The sequence below is a fragment of the Chelonia mydas genome, chromosome 8 (assembly GCF_015237465.2).
Source record: "Chelonia mydas isolate rCheMyd1 chromosome 8, rCheMyd1.pri.v2, whole genome shotgun sequence".
Lineage (NCBI taxonomy): Eukaryota > Metazoa > Chordata > Testudines > Cheloniidae > Chelonia > Chelonia mydas.
Window position 1 is genome coordinate 105,423,255 of NC_057854.1, and position 26,757 is coordinate 105,450,011.

A 26,757-nucleotide genomic window follows, 5' to 3' on the forward strand; every position below is an offset into this window, starting at 1 on the left:
TAGCTTCTAAAATTACATTAACAGAGGGGAACAGGGATTGTTTTCATTAGTATGTTGGCTTCTGGATGGGGAAAATAAGGAGAGAAATAATGATAAAATTAATATGTTATAATTTAATAGCACAAGAAGCTTGTCTATAATTTAACAACATTTATCTTTTATTGAACATGTGACGCTGAAAAACCAAATGCCAGTTCTGGCCAAGGCAATAGAAACTAGCTAAAAATTGAGGAACTCATAGCTGGAAACCAAACCAGCTCACCTGTATGTTAGTTTTGTTTAAAATGGGTGTTAGTCTTATAAGAATGTATTCAGTGTTTAAACTCTGTAAAATGCTTGTAAATTCCTGCATGCATTAATCTCACTTGTAATGTCTGTATTCCACGCTATAGGGAAATATGTAAATTTTGCTTTATAACTTTGAAAATGCTTGTTCTGAACTTGTGAACCCAAGCAAGGCCTGTATCTGTACTTTTCAGTCCATGCATCTGAAGAAGTGGGGGTTTTTTACCCATGAAAGCTTATGCCTAAATAAATCTGTTAGGGCATGGCTACCCTGGAAACTTCACAGCGCTGTCGCAGGAGCGCTCCCGCAGCAGCGCTTTGAAGTGCGAGTGTGGTCGCGCGCGAGCGCTGGGAGACAGGTCTCCCAGCACTCCTGGTAATCCCCCTCCACGAGGGGATTAGCTCCCTGTTTACACTAGCGCTTTAAAGCGCTCTGACTTGCTGCGCTCAGGGGGGTGATTTTTCACACTCCTGAGCCAGCAAGGTAGAGCGTTATAAAATGTAAGTGTAGCCAAGCCCTTAGTCTTTAAGGTGCCACCAGACTCCAGGCAAAGGAATCATTCTCCCCTCTTCCCCCCCTCACCCCGCCCATCCAGGAGGACTATCAACAATTAATAAATTTGTTAGTCTCTAAGGTGCCACAAGTCCTCCTTTTCTTTTTGAGGATACAGACTAACAGGGTTGCTACTCTGAAACCTATCAACAATTAAGTGGCCCATTATAAGACAAAAGCTCTGTTAATTGCCCGATCCACCTTTGAAGAAGTTCGTGCAGAAGGCCTCCTCCCATCAGTCTGAATGCTGGAAGAGGGAAATAAAAACAGCTGACATGAAGATTTTTCATTTCTTTGCTGTTTAATGTCTCTGGCCCTGTGAGAATTCAAAATCAGGCAGAGATCCCTCAGGGTGACCCCCAGGTCTACCTGTACACACTAGCTCAAAGTAGCACCTTGGAACCCCCATATTCACCAAGTCCAAACTGTGTTCCAGATTAGAAAATTCTAGTGCATTATTAAAGTATGCAAACTTTATGATATAAAGCATCAGAGCTGAGAAAAGAACAGTGATTGCCTGTATAGGACCCTGGCTTGACTCAATACATTTCCATTTGCTATAGGGATGAAAGAATTGCTAGGACTGAAATCTCAGACTCTTTCTGGGTTCAAGAGAGCTTTAGTCTTGATCACCTATCACAGTAACAGCAAAACAATCTCACTTTAAAGTTTGATGGAAATACAGTACATGGAATCACAATTCATCTGCCAGATAATGAGGTAGTATTAGTGAGCTGTATCTCGTTACAAAGTATTAACACAGCAGTGGTACTTAAAGTTTACCTTTGCAAAGACATCCACAAATACGCAACAGCAAAATTGATAAGTCTTAAAGAACATACTGCTAGACTTTTCACAGGAACCATCTGAGGAGAGGATTACATTTTCTTCTTCTCTAAGAGGCTTCTGTACTTACAAGTTTGTTTTATTTCTGCAAGAGTTTTCTATGGGGACTGAAAAAACATCTGTGAGATTAGATTTAACAAATCAATACATTTAAACAGAAGTTTTCCCAGGAAAGTACTCTGATCCAAGTTCATTTGTGGAGTTTGAACAAGAACATCACCAGTCAAACTGAAAACACAGAGCTCAGTAATGGGCAGTGATTGTTGGGACTTTGAAGCACTAGGCACAGGTCATACCAAGAGACTGAGAATCTGGTTTCATAGGTCCTGTGTGGGGCAGCTCACAGAAGTATCTTGGGTAATTCACTAAAATGCACTGCTATGAAAGTCCTTCATTATACTTTGTAAAATAGGCTCTTATTGTCCTTTAATCATTTAAAGAAAGATGAGATTCCCTGACTGATCGTCAGCATTTTAGGCTCGCATACAGCAGACAAAATATAATGTGTCAAAAGGGACTAAAATCAAGTTTGTATACATCAAGACTGTAGTAATCTAGTAACAAAATTCACAGTTTGGACCATATGATATAATGAAATAGGCCCTATGCATAAAACTAGCACTAATGCAAAGCTAATGGTGAGAGAACTCAAGCATTCAAAAGTCAGGAAAGGCAGAGGTAAAAGATCTGAAGCTTAACTTTTAACACTGCTTCCTTGGTCTGTTGTTCTAAAATAGGGCTTCTCTTTGTACCATAATTATTCGTCAGTTAATACAATATACAGTATAGTACAACTAGAATTTCTTTTACATCTTTATCTACAGAAAGTTAACTATAGTGTTCAGAGTCTTGGTTTGGTTTTAAAGTGTCAAGTGAGATCTTTAAAAAAGCCAATTCTGAAGAAAATCAATTCAGTTGTTTTAATGTTCCAAATTTTTAAATATCAGCTAGTTAAAACTTTTTCATATATTTTTATGATCAACTCAAACCTAGAGTGGGCTAGAACATGTGAGGGTTCTGATGCCCCTTAGCTCTGCATGGATCCACCTGGAGATGCTGCAGAACTTTATCTCAGATTTAAAGGGGATAAAGTCTGGTTATAAATACCGCCCAATGATGTTTCCATAAATTTTACTATGTTTGCCTTTTCTTACGTTTCCTCCCATCCTCTTCTAGTTATGGCCCCTTGAATTATTCTTTGCCCTCCTTGGATTTTAACATCTTTTCATCAGACCAACAGTACTTGTAAGTTTTTGATCCACCTAGCCTTTTAGGGCCCAATTCTGCCATCCATATTAATGATGAGTAGCCCCTTACTGAGTTACTCCACTGAAACCAGTGAGATAATTCATGAAGTTAAATGCTACTACACATTAGCAGGTTGGCAGAATAGGGCTTTCAATCATTCCTTGGCCAAGACAGACTATGCTCATAATCTTTTGTTTCTCCAATACACTGATCATTTTCACCGTACTCCCTCAAAATTGTAAACACCTCCCTAGTAACATGGTACCCAAAATTAGTGCACAAGGATCTTCTTATGGAGTGAAAAAACTCATAGTTCACACCACTCTAATCCCATGTGCTCATCACCATCAAGGAAATGCAGCTGCTCAGCCCAGACTGAAAAAACAAAAACTTTACACTAAATTTTAAATTTTCACAGCACACACATGAAGTTCGGCCCAAAATTTTGAATATATTTTAAAAATATTTTATTTAAACAGCTCACACTCATTCGCATGGCAACATTTGTTTTATCGGAGCACCCTGCTTGTACTGTTCCCTCTGTAGCCATCTGTCAGCTTTCGCCACTGAAGCTGTTTCTACAGAAAACATCACTGCAATATCAGAACAGCATGAATTTAGGCAGACAGCCACCTCCTTAAAAGGGTAGTGTTTGAATTATTTTAAAGCACTTTTTGCTCTAAAAGTCTTTGCTATTCTGGACAAATACAGATACTGAAATCAGCATTATCTAGGCCCAGATGGTGCCAGCACTTCAATACCACATTTTATTATTCCCCTCCAAATAATCAATGACCTGCTCATTTTCACTTGCCGCCAGCTGTCAGCCCAGAATTATTGAGCTAAAGCAAGAACGTGCAACTCACCCTATGAGATCAGGTAGATTAGCCACATGTTAAAAATGGAGCCCCCTCAGTATTCACGTACAGCTTCTAAAATGATCCCTGCCTCTCACTTATTTCACACACATGTTAAAACTTTACCAAACTTTCCCACGCACTTCCTGGGCTGGTTGAATTTCTGTTCAATACCGAAAGTTTGAATCTTTGTTTGATTAACTTGATTTCATTTTCATATTGAGTTTAGTGTTACAAAGCCTAATTTAAAACAAAGTAATCAAAGTGGCTACAAATTTTAATAGATGACACATTAAAACAGGCTCTCAGCACTTCCTGTCTTTTAGAATGGAAGCTTTTGGGGGACACATACGGTCTCCATTTTGTGATCTGTACAGTGCTTAGCACTTCGTTGGTGCATAATGAATCAAGCAATACCAAAAGAAACATCTTGTCATAATCAAGCAATGAAGAAGATTAAACATAAATATCCTAACCAAAGAATATATTGGGAGTGGAATATAGAGCATGCAAGTTCCATGCCCCAGAAGAGCTGTTTATCCATAGTTTTAATTTTAAAACAAGATTTGAGGATGAGTGCATAAAGCCCAAAAGAACTGAAATAATACTGAAGAGCATCAACTGTTAATGGCTGGGGGGCAGGAAGGAGGAAGGGAAAAGATGCAAAGGTTTTGAGAAAAGATATTTAAAGTCTTCTCGTATAGATTTGCCTATTTCCTCCCATTCATGGTTTTCCAGCCTGTTTATCCTAGACCTCCGAGCATTTTCACCACATCTCAAAGCAGTCAGCGACTTCATTATGTTTCTGTTAAAAGGGATTTGCAATACAAGCCTGACCACTAACATTCCCAAAATGTTACACACAGGAAATAATTTGAGACTTCCTATAGGCTGAGAAAATGTGTATTTTTGTCTGGGTGATAAATTCTGCCATGACATTATAGGGGGAGCGGCAAAGACTCATATTTAGGTTGCCTAACACTGTCCCTTATAAAAATTCTTCCAACTTTATTTTATCCCCTTTAAAAGATCACTAGTACCTCCTCCATTGTTAGCAGAACCCTGTTCTCCTAGGTAATATTCAACTGCCTTTATCATGAGATCATGCTTTCTCCACCTGCAATCCCCTGTCTTGTTCACTACATAAATTCCAACTTCTGCAACAAATGAAGCAGGGGTCCTACAAAAAAAACACTTAATTCACTACATGACCCTGATCAGGTCTGAAAGCAGGACCATCCTGTGCACCAAATGAGGCAGGGGTCCTGTGAGAAAAATAGTGTGTGATTGATCACATAACTAAAGATTGTATCATAATACGTACACACATGGATGCAGAACTAAGGTTGCATGGAGCCACCTTAATTCTGGTATTTTCTAATTTTTGAGTGTTTGACTTTGCACCTTCATAACATCCTTAATGTAATTTAAAAAAATATAATTATATTAATAGGGCTATTTCAGAAAACAAGCAACAAATGGCAAACAAATGGATGGCTCAACTCCACATCACAGACAGATTTCAGAGTAACAGCCGTGTTAGTCTGTATTCGCAAAAAGAAAAGGAGGACTTGTGGCATCTTAGAGACTAACCAATTTATTTGAGCATAAGCTTGCGTGAGCTACAGCTCACTTCATCGGATGCATACTGTGGAAACTGCAGAAGATATTATATACACAGAGACCATGAAACAATACCTCCTCCCACCCCACTCTCCTGCTGGTAATAGCTTATCTAAAGTGATCACTCTCCTTACAATGTGTATGATAATCAAGTTGGGCCATTTCCAGCACAAATCCAGGTTTTCTCACCCTCCTCTCCCCCCCCCCCCAACTCACTCTCCTGTGTGGGGGGGTGGAGGGTGAGAAAACCTGGATTTGTGCTGGAAATGGCCCAACTTGATTATCATACACATTGTAAGGAGAGTGATCACTTTAGATAAGCTCTTGCCAGCAGAAAGAAAAGGAGTACTTGTGGCACCTTAGAGACTAACCAATTTATTTGAGCATAAGCTTTCGTGAGCTACAGCTGGTGGGAGGAGATTGGGGTGGGAGGAGGTATTGTTTCATGGTCTCTGTGTATATAATGTCTTCTGCAGTTTCCACAGTATGCATCCGATGAAGTGAGCTGTAGCTCACAAAAGCTTATGCTCAAATAAATTGGTTAGTCTCTAAGGTGCCAAAAGTACTCCTTTTCTTTTTGCATATCACAGACAGTGAGTCTCCAGCAAATACTGAAGTGATTGAAACATGTCTTTTCTATGGTGCAGATACATAAACTGAAAAGGGTTCAAGAACTTTTATTAGTCACAATTAAGGCTATGTTTTAGTCACAGGTATTCTTAGTAAACGTCATGGACAGGTCAAAGGCAGTAAACAAAAATTCATGGCCCGTGACCTATCCATGACTTCAACTATATACCCCTGACTAAATTTTGGGGAGGTAGGAGTGGTGCCATGGGTGCTGGCAGGGGCGGCCCAGGGGCCCATGGCCCAGGACCCCCGCTGGTGTTTGGGGGGAAGGGGGTTAGCGGGGCTGACATGCTTCCTACCTGGCTCCACGCCTCCCCAGAAGCAGGGACACCCCCCTCGCTCAGCTCCTCAGTGGAGGCGCTGCCCCTGCCCCAAGCACCGGCTTCGCAGCTCCCATTGGCCAGGAACCATGGCCAATGGGAGCTGTGGAGGCAGCGTGCAGAGCTGCCTGGCCATTTCTCTGCCTAGAAGTTAAGCGAGGGGATGTCGCCGCTTCCAGGGAGCGCCACCCAGAGCCTCCCTCACCGTGTCCCATACCCAAACTCCTGCTGCTGTTGCAGGAAAGGAGGCGCAGTAGCCCGAGACTGCCCCAGCAGCAGCCCGTGTGATTGGCACCTGAGCTGTCCTTGGGCCAGGTGCACCGGCTGCTGCAGACGTCACAGAATCCTTGACTTCTGTGACAAACTCGCAGCCTTATTCATAATCTTCCAAATAAGTGACAAAATAGCCTCATGCAATGTCCATGATGGGAATTGATGAAATTATCCAGTTGCAATTTATACCAGCTGATGAGTTTGCTAAATGTGAGAGAGAGTAAGGAAAAATATGCTATAATTTCACATCTTTGTCATTTCTCCATAATTCTTACAGGTACTGCATCTTCTCAGTATATGAAAGGAATTGTACAAAAAAGGGATCTTACAACTGAAGTGCACACAACTATAAAGCATTCAGAAACAGTTTGGTTTCGTTAAAATCTGTATACTACTGTATACATGTATCTCCATATCACCCAACCATTGCCAATCCCACAAAATCTAATCAATTGGTTCTCAAACCACTTATCTTTCTAATTACTCTTGTCAAAGTGAACATAATTACATGAAAAAGGCCTTGCCTATACTCTTCTCTAGTAAACAATTTTTGTTATTGCCACTGAGCAGAGATGCAATACAAAACCCCAGAAACAGCAGTAGACAAAACCAAGGAAGAAATCTGCTACCATAAAGGAAGATATTCCAACAGGTAACACATGCTAGTGAGATTTCATTGTTTTTCAAAAACGGATATGCACGTAGTAAAGGAAAAGGCTGACCAAATTAAAACTATCACATGCTAAATGCAACGTTAGTTATCCGGACGCCGATATTACCCTCTGACCTGAAGGTCCTCCTATTCTTTGTACAGGTGAGGAAAACACCATCTGCATTCAGGGCTGAGTGTTTTATGGTAAAAGCCAACTACTCAGCCTCCCTGCTAAGGGAGGGCACAGCAAGGGAAAGGATATAGCAAAGTTTCTTCTGTAGGCTGTATAAGAGCCTGATTAGTGTAAAACTGTTGAGAGAGATAATTTTGCCCAAGGAGTTGAGATATAGGTCACGGAATGAACACTAAACTAATCCAGGCATTTAAAAATAAACAAACGAGGCACCATCTACACAGAATTCACATCTATCAAAGTGGAGCAGTTGGAATCTGATGAATGAATCTCATTTAACAACCACATATACATTCATGACTCCCCTCAAGGAAGCTGTATCATCCAAGAGGGTCACTGTCAAACAACTCCACCCGTTTTGCTATTTCACAAAGTCCATTAAGTTCCCACTGGAAGGCAGTGCAGGGAATTGGTAATGTGATATGGAACTTATCACATCATCCATCAATCACTGGAACCAGTGCAACTTAGGCAGCCGTGACCAAAAATTACAGCCACATGATAGATGTTTACTGCTCTGCTGCTTGTGAAATGAGTTGATGTCCTCAGTTCTATGCCTAAGGAAGAGCTCTGTGTAGCTCAAAAGCTTGTCTCTCTCACCAACAGAAGCTGGTCCAATCAAAGATATTACCTCACCCACTTATCTCTCTTAATGTCCTCAATTCAGTTACAAGCTGACTGGGGTTTATACATCACCACTGGCCATCTCAGTAGTCGCAACATGAAGGCCAAAGATTTAGTGGGCCATGGAAAATGAACTCTCCTCCATTCCTATTGTTCCATGTCAGGAACTGAGGCATACTGGCAGAAGTCCATGTGAAGGAAAGCTTGCACTGCTATGATCCACGATGTAGCTATTGCTCAGTGCTGATTTTCACCAGAATAACCTTTACTTTGGAATTAAAGAAGTAGAGTTTGTACAGTTTAAATTTACTGTTATGTTTTAAAGGATGGGTTGATAGAAAGATCCTATACCAGCTACTGAGAAAATTCCGTCATCAGAAAAATAATATCAATGTTTTAGACTAGCTACTCATCAATTTTTTCTATTCTGTTTTCCTAGATTTGGAAATGTCTGAAGCAGAGACTCTGGGACTCATAATTTTAATGTAGTTATTTCTTGTATCAGTACAGGGTTTTGGAGTCACTTCAAACAAATCTTTATTTGTAGCCAGGTTTTAAAACTACATATAACATGATACTTGAAGATAATTTTTAACATTAGTCGGGGGGAGGGGGGGGAGAGAATACTCGTTTGCTCAAACACGCCTAAACCATTTATTCAGCTGCCTCTTAGCACCAAGTGCGTCTGATTTATGCAACTAGAAAAATAAACCACTTATTTAGGGCAATGAATAACAAGGAAAATTTCTCCAAGATTAAAATATCTTTACAAGGCTCAGTCCAGGACCACACACAGAGAAAAACTTTCTTTACTTCAATAGAAGATTGGTGCCAATCCCAACAGACCTTTTCTAATCTTGCAACCAAGAGAAGAGGAAAGGGCTTAGAAGTCAAAGAAATCTTTTTAATGCCTCTGGAAGAGTCAGCAGGTTGACTTTTGACTTTCGGAGTTAATAGCTTGGGGCAGCAGAATGAGATGTAAGATATTATTCCCGACCATATGTAGCATATGGCCTGGATGGAGATATAGTCCAGGGATAGTCATACTGAAATGACCATCTTACTTACAGAACTGGAAGCCTGAGGTTATGTACTAATTGGAGTTGGCATGTTTACCAACTCTCTTAGACGGAGTGAAATAATTCCATTGTGATGAGGACTGGGGGAAAATAAGGACAGAAAGTGTTTGCAGAAAGCCACCTTCTTCCCCTTTACTTTTACTCAGAAGCACAGAATGTACAATTGAAAATTGGCAATCAAATCTATAGGGCATAAAGTTAAGAGAACCTTGAAACTATTGCAAGTGAGAAACCTCATCTAACACAGGAAGGATGAAAGTATAGTCATGCAGAAGACTGATCTTCCAATGACACCCAAGGACCAAACAGGTTTCAACACTTTTGGAACTCAAGGTTGCCTGATTCCTTGTCAGCAAATCCCTACAGATACAGGTCATTCATAGGCAGAGGTGATGAGGATGTGTCCTGTCCTACCCTATACACCGCAGTCAGTGATAGCAAATAAGAAAAGTTTAAAGGGTGGAACTGTATGTGTGACCATACTGGTACAATAGCTAGTGACAAAACTAAGTGTAAATATCTTGCACTAGGATGCTGCATTTGGCCCAGAGCCTCAAGAAACTGCTGCTGTGTTTGGCACAGTAATTCCACAGGTGACCTAACCTAATTCTGCATATTAAACACCAGGTATTTTAAAGATAGCTGAAGGTGTACATAAGCAGCAGGAAAAAGTTTGTTTATACAAAGTTGTCTGCTGAAGGTGACAACATAAGGGGTTTTCACATTCACAAATGTGATAATTTAAATGACAAATTTAACAAATGAAACGCCACTTGTAAGCTATTAATTACATGCAATGAGTTCCATGCTGAAGGACCTGGAAATTTTAACCAATTACTTTCTGACATCTCTCTGACATCTCAATAGCATCATTCTGCATCTCCTTCCGCCTCGCCTTGTTTATAGCTCTACTCAGTAACAGTTTTTACTTGTTTCCTTGATGTCTTAATTTCCTGCAATAATACATCTGCCATGAATAATTAAGCAATGCATTTGCTGCTTGCTGAAAGCTGAGTAAGTGCTATAAATCAGCTCTGGGACCCACTGCCAGTACAGAAACAATCAGTGAACTGCTAACATTTGTCTTTCTCTTTGCAGGTTAGAGAGGGGGAACCAGCAAGCAGCACCTCAACACTGACCAACCGTATCTGGTTTCCTGCACCCCAGCATCTCTAGTTAGCTCTGTTACCTGTTTCTAGCATTTAACAGCAAGATTCTGTCATCAACTCTTGCATTTCCTATGATGACGAAGGGAAACTTCCTGGGTGTATTATGATTTTCATATTTATTTCTTCAAGAACGCTCAGCTCACTGTCATTTCCACAGAGGTTTCTGCTGATTTCCTTGCTCTACAGGTGGGATAAGGGAGGCAATGGCACATCAGTTCACTAGCCTGAGGGCATGAGTCTGTCTCCCTATCACGATTAGATTCAGAGGTGATCCTAGATTCTTTACTCCCACCCTTGAGCAGTTTTTTTTTCCATAGTCGAAACAAGATTCAATACATCAGTCAGGTTACAGAGTAGCTAATAAAACCCTTTAGGAGCAGAAAAGCACCTTCTGCACCCCAGCTGTGCCCTTTGTAAGGCCATGTTTGCACTACCACTTATGTCAGTAAAACTCGTGTCACCCAAGCAGTGTTCCCTCCAATTTTTTATGTCCACGTGCGGAATGAATTTTGTTATGTGCACCAATATGGAGGTGATGTGTGGTGTGGGGCTGAGGGCTGGGGCAGAGGGTTGGGCTGTGGGGGAGGTGGGGGGTGAGGGCTCTGGCTGGGGGTGCCAGTTCAAGGGTGGGGCCAGAGATGAGGGGCTCAGAGTGCAGGAGGGGGCTCAGGGCTAGGGCACAGAGTTGGGGTGCAAGGGGGTGAAAGCTCTGGGGTGGGGCCAGGGATGAGGGGTTTGGGGTGCAGGCTGCCCCATGGCTGTGGTGGGGAGAGAGAACTCCCCCCAGCCCTCTCTCGCTGCAGCAGCTCGGGGCCAGGGGAGAGATGCCTCTCCCCGGTCGAGGCACCTCCAGATGGGCTGGGCCAAGGGAGGGGTGCCTATTCCCACCTGCACAGCCCTTGATAGTCTGCTGCGCGGCCATGCAACGCAGAGGGAACTTAGCTCAGGGGTGTGGAAAAAAACACACTCCTAAACGACATAAGTTACACTGAAAAAAGCATCAGTGTGCACAATGCTATGTCAGCAGAAGAGCTTCTCCTACCGACAGCTCCCACTACTCACTGAGGTGCTTTTATTAGGTTGCCAGGAGAGCTCTCCCCCATCAGCACAGAGCAGCTACCTGAGCGATCTTACAACAGGGCATCGGTACAGTTGTGCCACTTTAAGCTCACTAGTGTAGACATGGCCTAAGTGTCACCTTATCCATATTCACCGTCAGCCAGCCAGCCACACAGATTTTTTACTTTTCTGTATATAGAGATCTGCAGTAGAGAACAAAGAACTACAAAAAACCCAGCGATAACACTTTCCTACAGCCTTTCTACTTGCATGCATATCAGGGGACAGGAAAAATAAAGCAACTTTCCATTACCAGAATAGCATCACCTTTCAACTGGAAAGAGGTTTACAGCGCAACCACTTTAAAGGAAACTAAACTAAACAGAATGCAAGTGTCTCAGGCTTGGCGGAGCAAACACATTAGAAAACTAATCAAGCACAGGTATCCAGCCAGGTCTAGCAAAATGTCAGAATAACCATTAAGATTCTGCACGTCTAAATTTCAAAATCTCACCAATTCACTGGAAGATGCAAGAGCTCAGAAAATTTAAAAAGGTCAAAATGCAGAACAGTTTATCATTAAATTTCCTTATAAAATACCCTCATGCAGAAACAAACTATGTAATGTTCCTGTTTTTAATTCTGTTGACAAAAGATTGTACATATTTTAAAAAACACTTAGCAGCTGTGCTGTCAGCCTGCAGAGTTTCTGTGTATGTTGCTGTAATATTCCCATATTCTATTATTCATAACAGGCTGCAGATTTGATTCTCACTGTTTTAAAAAGAATTTAACTATTTAAAACCACAGAAAGACTGGAGAGAACATCCTGACAGAACAGTTGGAGTTTGCAGGACTCTGCAACTCACTGAGCAGACAATATCTTTATTTGCTTTTTACAAGTGTTTTTTTCCTATTAAAAGGAAATACAAGTGCATTTTTATGTGAACTGGCTAGTTAAGAGAGCTTTCAGAATAGCATGTGAGAATATAGGATACGCATACAGTAAGCCCTGATTCATACTACAAACTTATGTCAGTATCACTATTTCGCTCAGGGGCATGGACAATCCACACTTGTAAGCAACGTCATTAGACCAAACTAACCCCTAGTGTAGACAGGGTCTGTCGATGGGAGGATTGCTCCCATCGACATAGGTACCGAATGGCTCGGCAGCAGTTCTGCAGAAAAGGACCTAGGGGTTACAGTGGACGAGAAGCTGGATACGAGTCAACAGTGTGCCCTTGTTGCCAAGAAGGCCAATGGCATTTTGGGGTGTATAAGTAGGGGCATTGCCAGCAGATCGAGGGACGTATTCATCTGGAGTATTGTGTCCAGTTTTGGGCCCCACACTACAAGAAGGATGCGGAAAAATTGGAAAGAGTCCAGCGGAGGGCAACAAAAATGATTAGGGGTCTGGAACACATGACTTATGAGGAGAGGCTGAGGGAACTGGGATTGTTTAGTCTGTGGAAGAGAAGAATGAGGGGGGATTTGATAGCTGCTTTCAACTACCTGAAAGGGGGTTCTAAAGAGGATGGCTCTAGACTGTTCTCAGTGGTAGCTGATGACAGAACAAGGAGTAATGGTCTCAAGTTGCAGTGGGGGAGGTTTAGGTTGGATATTAGGAAAAACTTTTTCACTAGGAGGGTGGTGAAACACTGGAATGGGTTACCTAGGGAGGTGGTGGAATCTCCTTCCTTAGATATTTTTAAGGTCAGGCTTGACAAAGCCCTGGCTGGGATGATTTAGTTGGGGATCGGTCCTGCTTTGAGCAGGGGGTTGGACTAGATGACCTTCTGAGGTCCCTTCCAACCCTGATATTCTATGATTCCACTTCCCCAAGAGGTGGTGGCTATCACAGGTGCAGACTTTCTCATTTCCTTGGGAGTGCTCGAGCCTGGCTCCGCCCCAGGCCCAGCCCCGACTCCACCCCTTCCCCCAAGGCCCCACCCCATTCCGCCAAGCGCACCCTGCCCTTGCTCCTCCCTCTCTCCCGCCCCCCCAGCGACTGTTGCCCACTGATCAGTGGCAGGTAGGAGGGTGGGGAGGAGGGTGCCGGTGGGTGCTGAGAACCCATTATTTCTCCCCCGCCGTGAGTGCTCCAGTCCTGGAGCACCCACGGAGTCAGGGCCCGATACCTATTCCAACGGGAGAAGCTCTCCCATCAGTGTAGGGAGTGTCTTCTTTAAGTCCTACAGCAGTGCAGCAGCACCGCTGTGTCACTATCAGGGTAGACAAGCCCTAAGACTTTACATAGTAAACAGTTTCTTACATGAAACAAAGAGGAAAGGAACCTTGTGTAGATTGGAATGGCACTGTCATTCTTAGCCAATGAGTGAAATCTGACACAAAGCGGAAACAGGATGACTACACCCCATGGCTAGTCTTCCAAAACAGGTAGAACTACAAGCAAATGGTTGGTTGGGCTTTTTCAATATCAACCATGCAGCAGCTTCCAACAGAGTAGACCGGGGACCATCTCACCAAACAACAATTCATGCAGCCATGATGCTGAATGGGTGAAGGGCAAAATTAATATAAGGAAAAGAAAAATACTTATCTTATTGACTTTCTTTCCAATATTTCTTGACTTTTTAAATCAATATAGCTTTTGGCTACAAAGGCATCCAAAGTGAATAATCCCCTTTTTCTCCCACCATAGGTAGATAGGGACCTTACGTTAAAAAATGGGAAATTCAAAACCAATTCTAGGAAATACTTTTTCACGAAACATGTCATTACATTATGGAACTCTTTGCCACAGGAAGTCAGAGACCAACAAGATTAAAAAAGGGACTGTACATTTTAACAGAATATCCAAAGTTATCAATATTAATTATACATTTTGTGGATGAGATATTAAACCTCCTGTTTTAGGGCTTACCCCAACCTCTAATTATTAGAGATCAAAAGGAGACCTAATATAGGAGCAAGTTATCCCACATCTGCTACTGCACTTTCTTCTACAGCATCTGGCACTGCCACTGTCAGAGACAGGAGCCTGGATGAGATGGACCTTGGGTCTGATGTAGTCTGGAATCTCTTATCATCCTACTACAATATCATAGAATCATAGGGTTTGAAGGGACTGCAAGCGTCATCTAGTCTAACCCTCTGCCAAGATGCAAGATTTGTTGTATCTAAACTATCTAAGACAGATGGCTATCCAGCCTCCTTTTGAAAACCTCCAGTGAAGAAGCTTCCACAGCCTCCCGTGGCAATCTGTTCCACTGTCCTACTTTTCTTACAGTTAGGAAGTTTTTCCTGAGATTTAATCTGAATTGGCTATGCTGTAGTTTGAACCCTTTGCTTCTTGTCCTGTCTGCTGTGGCAAAAAACAACTTTTCTCCATCTTTTTTGTGGCAGCCTTTCAAGTATCTGAAGACCGCTATCAGATCACCTTAATCTACTCTCTTCCCAACATACCCAGTTTCTTCAGCCTTTATCCATATGGCTTGCATTCCATTCCTTTGATTATCTTTGTCCCCCACCTCTGGATACTTTCAAGTTTTTTCCCATTCTATATTTGTGCATTTGGTTTTTCTTCCCTAAGGGTAGCATCTTACATTTATCTTTGTTGAATTTCCATTGTGTTGTCTATAGCCCAGTTCTCCAGTTTATCAAGATCCCTTTGAATTTTAGCTCTATTCTCCAGAGTTTTGTGCCACCTGCAAACTTGGTCAAAAAGCTCCATATCTACATTCAGGTCATTAATAAAGATGTTAAACAACACTGGACCCAGAACAGATCCCTGTGGAACGCCATTCAAGACCTCCTTCCAATCCGACATCATTCCATTAATAGTTACTTTTTGTTTGTGGATGTTTAGCCAATTATGTATCCACTTCATGGTAGTTCCACCCAACCTGCATTTCTCCAGCTTGTTTATTAGAATGTCACGTGAGACTGCCAAAAGCCTTGCTCAAGTCCAGGTATATTATGTTCACCGCATTCGCCCCATCCACCAAATCAGTTACCCTGTCAAAGAAGGAAATCAAGCTGGTTTGGCCTGATTTGTTCTTGGTAAATCCATGCTGGCTGCTAGTGATCACTTCTACATCCTTCAGATACTCTCAAATTGAATGTTTTATACATCGGTCTGGTAGCTTCCCAGTCAGGCTGACTGGTCTACAGTTTCCCAGTTCCTGCTTTTCCTCCTTTTTAAAGATGGGCACCACGTTAGTTCTTCCCCAGTCTTTTGGGACCTCTTCTGTCATCCATGAAAAGAAAAGGAGTACTTGTGGCACCTTAGAGACTAACCAATTTATTTGAGCATGCTCGGGGGTCGCATAACTAGCATGCTCAAATAAATTGGTTAGTCTCTAAGGTGCCACAAGTACTCCTTTTCTTTTTGCAAATACAGACTAACACGGCTGTTACTCTGAAACCTGTCATCCATGAGTTTATCAATACGGTTGTCAGTGGCTCCGAGATTTCTTCAGCTAATTCCTTCATTACCCTTGAGTGAATAGCATCCTGCCCCGCTGATCTTAACTCATTCAAATTGGTCAGAAGATCTCTGATGTGTTCTTTACTTATCCCAATCTGCATCCTTTCCCCCTTTATTGTCTATAGTAACATCGCTAGTCATCCAGTCACATTATTTTTTGTGAGAAGACTGACACAAAACAGGCATTGAGCAGCGATGCCTTCCGATCATCTACCATTACAAGCTCACCTTCTCCACTTAGCAGCAGACCTACACCATCCTTGATCTTTCTGTCTGACATATTTGAAGAACCCCTTCCTATTGTCTCTAATATTCCTTGCCAGATGTAACTCATTCCTTGTCTTGGCTTTCCTGATTTTGCCCCTACATGCTCATGCTAGTCCCATGTATGATTCCTTGGTGACGTTCCCCTCCTTCCATAAGAATTAATGTAAATGGGGGGGGTGGGCGCGCGGGGGTTAGGTTCCAGGGATTTTTTTTTTTTGCCAGACAAAAGGCACTATATACATTTTAAATAATTTTAAACAAGCAATTTAATACAGGTATAAGTTTTAAACAATTTAATACTACAATCATCATTGCTGAGTATGAAGCTTGGTTGAGGTGGTGGAGTCAGAGAGTGGAAGAGGATGGATTGTCTGGCTGCTCCTCTTGTTGTTCTTGCAAGCAACAGGCACTGACTTTGCCGGGGGCTCAACCCTTGGCCCATCCAGTCCATCCCTTCCCCCAAGCCCCCACCCTTGCCCTGCCTCTTCTCCCCCCTCACCTCCTCCCCCTTTACTTCAGATGCTGCGTCCTCACTCCTCCCCCTCCCTTCTGAACGCTGCAAGCCAGCTGATTACCATGGGCAGGAGGCAGGGGAAGGAGCGGGGAGGCACGCCGAGTCCTCGCTCCCAACCCCCCACCCCGCCCAGGGCAATCAGCTGGCTTGCGGGGCAGGAGGGAGGGGGGAGGAGCGAGGACTTGGCACACAGGCTCCCCCTCCCTCCCCTGCCTCCTGCCCAGGGCAATCAGTTTATTTGCATTGTTCAGGAGGCAGGGGATGGAGGAGGAGCCTGCGCGCCGAGTCCTCGCTCCTCCCCCATCCCTCCTAAACACCGCAAGCCAGCTGATTGCCGCGGGCAGGAGGTGGGGGGGAGTGGGGGGGAAGGCGCTGATCCGCGGGGTCTGCCGGGGGGCAGGAGGCACTGTGGGGATGGGGGTGGGGGCGTAGGGAGGCTGCCAGCTGTGGAGAAAGCAGGCAGCCAAACAACGTAAGAGTGGAGCATTGCACGACTTTAAACGAGCATGTTCCCTAATTGATCAGCAACGAAACAACGTTAACCAGGATGACTTTAAGTGAGGAGTTACTGTATGTAACCCTTTTGGTTTACAGAGAGCTAAAAAGATCCTTGTGCAGCCACATTGGCTTCCTATGGCTCTTCTTATCTTTCCTCAGAATAGCTTGATGTTGAGTCTCTACTATTACGTCTTTTAAGAACTGCCAGTGCCCTTTGATTCCTTTTCTTCCTAACTGGTCTTTCCATGGGACCTTGCCTACTATTTCTCAGAGTTGGTTGAAATTCACCTTTCTGAAGTCCAGTGTCCTGGTTTTGCTGTTCTCATGTCCTCCTTTCCATAGGATCTTGAAGTCTATTAGATCATGATCACTTCCTCCCAAGTTCCCAACCATCTTCACGTTCACAACTAATTCATCCATGTCGGTCAAAATCAGATCCAAAATGGACGCTCCCCTAATTGTTTCCTCAGTTTTCTGAATCAGACAGCTGTCCCCTACACATGCTTAGAATTTGCAGGATGTATTATGTTTTGCTGCAATAGTTTTCCAACAGATATCAGGGAAGTTAAAATCCCCCATTAATACTAGCTCGTGTGCTAGCTAATTTTGTTACCTGCTTATGGAATGACTCATCCACTTCCTCTTCTTGATTTGGTGGTCTATAATAGACCACCACTCTAACATTGCTCCTGTTCTTTTCCCTTGTTATCCTCACCCAGAGACTCTCAGTAGGTCTGTCACTCACTTCCTCTTGGACCTCGGAGCAAGTATATATATTCTTGACGTACAGTGCAACACCTCCCCCTTTTTTAATACCTATCCTTTTGGAACAAAGTATATCACTTAATGCTGGTACTCCAGTCATGGAAGCTGTCCCACCAAGTCTCTGTGATGCCGGTTAAGTTAATTTTCTTCATATACCATGACTTCCAGTTCATCCTCATACTCCTTGCATTTATAAACAGGCATAGAAGATATTTTGCAGACTGCCCTGTTGCTTTTCTTTTTGCCTTTTTAATCCAGTTGTGATTTCTAGGCCCTTCTCAAAAATTAGTCCTTCCCCTTGTCTTCGTTACTTGAGTCCAGATGCATATTGGCTAGATTTTGTTCAGCATGCCCCACAGGACCTAGATTAAAGCTCTCTGTCAGGTTAGCCGGGTGATGTTCAAAGATGCTCTTGCCAGTATTTGATAGATGGAACCCATCCCAGCACAGTAATCCTCTTTATATAATGTCATATAGATTTTTCTATAGCGTTACGCACATAGGAAATATATTATGATATACTGCTCTATGTATGCCAAGTAAATAGAGTTCCTCGTGTCTTCAAAAGTACAGTAAGCTGTTCTAACACAACATATTACAGAGTAAGTTAAATGCCACAAATTTAAACTAAATTAGCTTCACAGTAAATGCCTGACCCCCTACAGAAGGCTGTGCTGCTGGCTGAAAAGAAATTCAATAGCACATGTTCATTGACTAAATCAAATACAAAAAAAGAACTTATCATAAAAACGTCCAAGCCAATAAACACATTCTGGACCCCTATAACAATGAAAAAGATATTGCAAGATGCTATGCATATAACTCTAGGGTTATAGAAAAAGTATGAGATTATATAGTATTTGAGAAATTATGTACTCGCATTATTAGAGGCCATGTTGTGATCCTATATACCCACAAAGGGACAGAGTTAAGGTTGAGCAGACAGCCTCAGGGGAGACAGTTTGTTACTTGTGTGTCCTATGGTGTAACCATAATGTTCCTTTAACAATGGGAATTATATACATATTCACATGATTAAGAAATAGAGAGGGAAATATTTCATAACGCGGAACCATTTGAGTAGACACCACCTGAATGCCCTACACAATGCAGATAATAAGATGTAGAGTGGTGAATTCCTTCTGCAACTTTTACCTTATAGAGACCTTTGTTTCATTCACTGCACAGTTTACCTAAATTTTCAAGTATACAGCTAATTCAGCCGTGCACAAGCTAAGGATGGCATCCTTTGGTTAGTGAGTTGGATGATTTCACAAGAAAACTTAGTGCAAAATATACCATGCATCTATCTATATGTTATATTTTTCAACGTGTTATATCTTGGTCAAGTCAAACTCCATTTTCACCGGACCACTGAAAGACATTTCCAGTGAGGGCTATTCCACGTCAAATTTACAACTTTCTAACCTCAGCCATTTCAGCAGTAGAGTATTTTTAATAATGTTGCATGATTTTTTTTTAAATTTAATCTATAAACATGCAAAGTGTTTTTCCCCACTCTTCTCATTCTCAAAAATGGTCAAAAGCATTTTTGCTCAAACTTTCAAAAACAAACAAACAAAACCTTTTACCTTTAGCCAAAGGCCAAGATGGGAAATTTTAACCCAAAAGTGTAAGCTTCAAAAAGTTACAAGTAACTGAAACAATGAGTGGAAACATTTGTGCAAAACTTGTACCATGCCTGCTGCAATACATATTATACCGTGTTGGAAGTGTGTTGAGATCAACATAAAGCAGAAGCAAATGACAGACAACAAGCAGGACCTCTCACTGATGAGAAGATCAGAAATAATTTTTTGTAGCTCAGCACTTCTTATGTAAAACACTGTATTGGAACATAGTAATTGCCATACCCAAGACTGGATACCTTTCTGGAAGATGCTTATAGTCAAACAAGTTAATGGGGCTCAATACAGGAGTAACAGAATGAAATTCTATGACCTGTGTGATAGGTCAGACAAGATGATCTAGTGATTCCTTCTGGACTTAAAATCTATGGATGACAGATCAGACCAGTGGTCCATCCTGACTAGTAAACCCTGTCTAATTACCATCGGTACCAGATGCTTCCAAGAAAGGTGCAAAAAAGCTGACACTAATGGACCATTACTGAATAACCTTCCCACAGGGAATCCCAGTTTCTTCCTATCCCCAGACAGTGAGTAACTGGGCCTGTGCCTCAGCACATGGGGATACATAGATCTTTCATCCTATCTAGTGTAGCCAGAATATTCTCACCATACACATAAATACCTTAGGGCAACAAGTTCACTAGGTAGGTATTCTGTTTTTCTGGGATTATTAATATCATAGAATCATAGAATATCAGGGTTGGAAGGGACCTCAGGAGGTCATCTAGTCCAACCCCCTGCTCAAAGCAGGACCGATCCCCAATCAAATCATCCCAGCCAGGGCTTTGTCAAGCCTGACCTTAAAAACTTCTAAGGAAGAAGATTCTACCACCTCCCTAGGTAACGCATTCCAGTGTTTCACCACCCTCCTAGTGAAAAAGTTTTTCCTAATATCCAACCTAAACCTCCCACACTGCAACTTGAGACCATTACTCCTTGTCCTGTCCTCTTCTACCACTGAGAATAGTCTAGAACCATCCTCTCTGGAACCACCTCTCAGGTAGTTGAAAGCAGCTATCAAATCCCCCCTCATTCTTCTCTTCTGCAAACTAAACAATCCCAGTTCCCTCAGCCTCTCCTCATAAGTCATGTGTTCCAGACCCCTAATCATTTTTGTTGCCCTTCGCTGGACTCTCTCCAATTTATCCACATCCTTCTTGTAGTGTGGGGCCCAAAACTGGACACAGTACTCCAGATGAGGCCTCACCAATGTCGACTAGAGGGGAACGATCACGTCCCTCGCTATGCCCCTACTTATACATCCCAAAATGCCATTGGCCTTCTTGGCAACAAGGGCACACTGCTGACTCAAATCCATCATTTTGGGGGTTTACTTGTAGCCATTTTTATTAAAAAATGGGGGAGAGGGTTCAAGTATTTGTCTTTGCATATATGGTAATGAGTAATGCATATTATCACACCCCTGTAAGTGCAAATTACAGCACCGTGTAGACAAGCCCTTCGATAAGCATAACCATTTCCAGGGTTTTCCCAGTGTTTATTGGATAAACACGGATTTCTTTTTCTTTTCTTTTTTTTTTTTTTTGTAACAAAGTAGTTTTATTTGTGTTTATCAGTTAAAATGTAAAATCAGAAGCCCTGCCAAAGCGTAATTGTGTGTGTGTGTGTGTGTGTGTGTGTGTGTAAAAAAGTACTTTTTAATCAGAAGTGTCTATTCCAGACCATTCATTATTTTGTATACCTCTATCTTCTCCCTCTCTAAACTAATCAATCCCAATCTTTTCAAGTTCTCTTTGCAAGGAAGGCTTTCCAACCTCTAATAATTGTCATCACACTCCTGAAACCCTCTCTATTTCTACTAAATCCTTTTTGAGAAAGCATGAATGCAGTATTTCAGGTAGGGGCATCCTGTTGCTTCATATAATTGCATTTGAATATTTTCATATTATTTCTAACCTATTCTTCATGCATTCAAACCTTTGTTTGTTTTCTGACCACCACTGGTCAAGACACACTAAACCCATCTGTGATTACCGTATTATAAAGTTCACTTTGCTTTACAAGTGATCTCTCAATCTGACATTACAGAAAGACACACTGTTCCACATTAAATAATTAGAAACTGAAACATATACCCAGCTGTTTACATCAATATTTTGATTAAGTATCTTTCTCAGCCTCATAATCCTTGGCAACATCCGACTTTCACCGTCCACAGTTCACTCTTCCTGATGCATCCTTCTTCAGCCAGAAAGCAGGCTCCTGGCCAGTAGACGAAGACCATAGCCTTCTCATTTCTAAAACAAATTTCTTCAAACACATCAGAGGCACAAGTCCTTGATGAAACTCAGGTTTATGCCAACTTGTGAAGCATGCTCTCACTCTCTTTAAAATCCGTTTAATTCTCCAAGCAAAACAAAAGCATTTGAAAAATTCCATGACAGATTAAAACATTTTGCATGTTTTCAGAACTCAGAAAACTTCTCTGCTCTCTCTCGCTGTCCCCTAATATATTTCCTTTAGAGCTGAGACCTGTAAGAATTTCCAAAAGCCCAAAACGTAGTATACGCAGAAAGCCAGAATTTGAAAACAGAGCCTTCAGTACAGCCATAAGTACAATTCTACCGTGAAGCAACAGTTTAGCAACAAATTACTCACAAGCCGGTTTTATTTCTACTATGGTCCACTTCAATGGCCTAGTAAAAGCAGGTGGTATGTCATTAACACAGAGCCTGTGTTCCATGAACAAAAACTGCCAAATTCGGCTAATAGAGGATTTTTTTAGTATTTCCTTCTCAAAAAATTTCAACTGCCTGTACATTTACAAACATACTTATTACTTTTTTAGCTGGATGAGATGTGGACAAACAAATGAAACTGGCCTACAGCTAGTTCTGGAAATGAGAAAAGAATCCTGTAAGAGCAATGGGTTTATTGCTGATAAAGTCTTCAGGTGACACAAACATCTGTGGGATGGTAAATAATTACATGGACAGATCACTGACACAGAGAGATCTGAATCAGTTGGTGAGTTGAGCACAAACAAAACGTATTTTAATAGAAATAATTGCAAGATCATACATCTAGGAACAAAGGATGTAGGTCACACTCAAAGTATTAGAGGCTGCATACTGGAAAGCAGTGACTCAGAAAAGGACTTAAGGGTCATTATAGATAATCAGCTGAACACGGGCCCTTAGTGTGATCCTGTGGCAAAAAAAGCTTAACATAATACCTAGATGTGCTAACAGAGAATACCAAATAAGTGTAAGATGGTGGTGTTATTATCTCTCTAAATGGCATTGTGAGACCACCACTGAATAGTGTGTCCAGTTCCGGTGTCCACACTTCAGAAAACATATGTTGGGAAATTTGACAGGTTCAGACGAGCCACAAGAATGATCTGTAGTCTGAAAAACATGCCTTAAAATGAGAAAGGTAAGGAGCTCCATCTATCTATTTTATAGAAAAGAAAAGAAGGTTAAAGAGATGATTTGAAAAGTCTATAAAGTACCTTGTATGCAGTGTTGCTGTAGCCATGTTGGTCCCAGGACATTATACACTGGATTTATGGCTTATTACAACAATCTATAACCACTAAGAAGCCCCCCAACTGCCACACATACACACACACCCCGGCTTCCAAAAGCTTGATATCTCTCTCACCTACAGAAGTTGGTCCAATAAGAGATAATACCTCCCCCACCTTGTCTCTATAAAGTACCTTCACAGGAAGAAGATATCCAATACTAGATACTGATACAATCTGGCAGACAAACGAGTTACAAGACCCAACAGCTAAAAGCTGAAAATCAGCAATGATCAAATTGGAAATAAGATGAAAATTTTTAATAGTAAGGATGGTAATCAACCATTGTAACAGACCGCCAAGAGATGTAGGTAAGATATCCATCACTTGAAGCCTTTAAATCAACACCAGACATCTTTCTAAAAGATATGCTCTAGCTCAGCAGTTCTCGAACTCACTAACCCATTGTAATGGAGTTGCCAGGGCTGGCTTAGACTTGCTGAGGCCCAGTGCTGAAGCCAAAGCCCAAGCTCCACCATCTGAAGCTGAAGCCAAAGCCTGAGGGTTTCAGCCCTGTGTTTTGGGACTCAGGTTACAGCCCCCGCCACCGCCCACAGCCAGGGCAGTTGGGCTTTGGCGGGCTCAGGCTTCAGTCCCAGCTCCTGGGGTCATGTAGTAATTTTTATTGTAAGAAAAGGATGGCAGTGTAACAAAATTTGAGAACCCCTGCATCTAGCTCAACCCCAAATTGTTAAACTAGATGCAGAAATTATTGGGTGAAATTATACAGCCTGTGTTATGCAGGAGGTCAGGCTTAGAAGATTATAATGGTCCCTTTGGGGCTTAAAATGTAGGACTCTATGCTGAAGATAAAATTTTAAAGAGAAGCTTTACTGATCTCTTTCAAAAGCAGCCCAGTCAAGAAGGACACAACTGACCCTCTCAAAAAATATAAAACATTAACTCTGGCTCAGCACATCTCCATATGCTGGGTGATCAATACCAGGATTTCAGTATAGCAACTTCCTTGCAAAGGCAGGAGGCAATTCTGGCTACACAGATTAGTCCCAGTTTTCATGTCATCATAAACTGACACTGACAGAAAATGAGAGAATCCTGCACATTTCAGCAGCAATGCCTGGGTTAATGAGGACTTTAAGCCTCCACTCATTTCCCTGAAAAGGCAAGGTAGAGACAGATCCCATACCACATTCATCACTGAAATCACTGTACCCCTGTTATTATTTATTAATTGCTGCTGATGTGCTCAGAGTTGTATGGGACACAAAATACAGAGTCCCTGTACAAGGAGCTTCGCGTCTCAGTCAGAAACTGAGAAGACAGATGCACTGGGAAGCCCAGAGGAAGGAACAGCTTATGACTTGGTTTTGGTATTTTTTTTTAATGTTTGGGTTGGCTCTCCTGTGAACATTAGTAAACATGCGTGTCTATAGGAGGACCCTGAACACTTGGAGGTTGGCGGTTTGACAAACCAGGATGAAAAGGGTTTGACACAAAATACAGTGAATGATGTTGTAAATGGGTTTATGAGAAAAAAACAAAGGAAAGATTAATTGAACTGTGGACTGCTGCTTTAGAAGCCACAGTAGCTACCCAAACAAGCTGTCACAGGAGATTGTGTACATGACAGAGCAATAAGAGGCTTGGTTATCAATGGCTGTCCAGTCTCCAGGTAGTGTCCATCTTCTTAGGGCGACCCAAGGGTATCATGGGTCACTGGAATTGAAGGGACAAATGTGGGAGGTTTAATGTTTTAATTGTGCTAGCCCCAAATGATCCAGGTCACATTGCATTTGGTGTAACTCAAAGACACTTTATTCCCCTAAAGAATATTTTAAAGTTTTGCTTCCGACCTTTATTGGTGAAGATGGTTAAGCTACCCAAACATAACAGTTAATAGCTGTAGAAAAGTACCTGAACATTTACTTAACTACTTGCAAGACAAAACACACTGATATCTGGATCATACCTTATAAAACCCACACAAAACAGTCACACACATCATTTTAGGGACATCATAAAAAAACAAAGAATAAAGAAACAGGAAGAGGTAAAGGATAAGTCTCGGGTTCAGAACTTCATCTTTGGGTCTCTCCACTTGGCTCTGCAAGTGCCTTTCTTTCATAGACTTTAAAGACTTTAAGGTCTGAAGCGACCATTATGATTGTCTAGTCTGACCTCCTGCACAACGCAGGCCACAGAATCTCACACACCCGCTCCTGTAACAAACCCCTGACCTATGTCTGAGCGATTGAAGTCCTCAACATGTGGTTTAAAGACTTCAAGGCACAGAGAATCCTCCAGCAAGTGACCCATGCCCCACGCTGCAGAGGAAAGTGAAAAACCACCAGGGCCTCTGCCATTCTGCCCTGGAGGAAAATTCCTTCCTGACCCCAAATATGGTGATCAGCTAAACCCTGAGCATATGGGCAAGACTCACCAGCCAGACACCCAGGAAAGAATTCTCTGTAGTAACTCAGATCCCACCCTATCCAGCGTCCCATCACAGGCCATTGGGCATATCTGCCGCTAGTAGTCGAAGATCAATTAATTGCCAAAATTAGGCTATCCCGTCATACCATCCCCTCCATAAACTTATCAAGCTTAGTCTTGAAGCCAGATATGTCTTTTGCCTCCACTGCTCCCCTTGGAAGGCTATTCCAGAAATTCACTCCTCTGATGGTTACAAACCTTCATCTAATTTCAAGTCTAAACTTCCCGATGGCCAGTTTATATCCATTTGTTCTTGTGTCCACATTGGTACTGAGCTTAAATAATTCCTCTCCCTCCCTGGTATTTATCCCTCTGATATATTTATAGAGAGCAATCAGATCTCCCCTCAGCCTTCTTTTGAGTCAAGCCAAGCTCTTTGAGTCTCTTTTCATAAGACAGGTTTTCCATTCCTCGGATCATCCTAGTAGCCCTTCTCTGTACCTGTTCTAGATTGAATTCATCCTTCTTAAACATGGGAGACCAGAACTGCACATAATATTCCACGTGAGGTCTCACCAGTGTCTTGTATAACAGTACTAACATCTCCTTATCTCTATTGGAAATACCTCGCCTGATGCATCCCAAGACCACATTAGCTTTTTTCACAGCCATATCACATTGGCGGCTCGTAGTCATCCTGTGATCAACCAATATTCCGAGGTCCTTCTCCTCCTCTGTTACTTCCAAGCGATGAGTCCCCAGTTTATAACAGAAATTCTTGTTATTAATCCCTAAATGGATGACCTTGCACTTTTCACTATTAAAAATTGCATCCTATAACTATTACTCCAATTTACAAGGTCATCCAGATCTTCCTATATGATATCCCCGTCCCTCTCTGTATTGGCAATACCTCCGAGCTTCGTGTCATCCACAAACTTTATTAGCACATTCCCACTTTTTGTGCCAAGGTCAGTAACCAAAAGATTAAATAAGACTGGACCCAAAACCGATCCCTGAGGAACTCCACTAGTAACCTCCTTCCAGTCTAACAGTTCACCTTTCAGTATGACCCTTTAACCAGTTCCTTATCCGCGTTTCAATTTTCATATTGATCCCCATCTTTTCCAATTTAGCTAATAATTCTCCATGGAGAACCGTATCAAATGCCTTACTGAAATCAAGGTAAATTAGATCCACTGCGTTCCCTTTGTCTAAAAAATCTGTTACCTTCTCGAAGAAGGAGATCAGGT

At 42.0% G+C, this 26,757-nt stretch overlaps 1 protein-coding gene and 1 long non-coding RNA gene across 25 annotated transcripts in view; both read right to left on the reverse strand.

The window, feature by feature from the left end:
• PTPRF (protein tyrosine phosphatase receptor type F) overlaps positions 1-26,757 on the reverse strand; it is a 615,392-nt gene that overhangs the window by 338,578 nt on the left and 250,057 nt on the right. The window lies entirely within an intron of this gene.
• On the reverse strand, positions 14,866-26,445 carry LOC122466832. The gene is made up of 3 exons (XR_006292707.1): positions 26,418-26,445; positions 20,426-20,429; positions 14,866-15,089 (listed from the first exon to the last, which is right to left on the reverse strand). It is a non-coding gene; the product is annotated as an uncharacterized LOC122466832 (long non-coding RNA).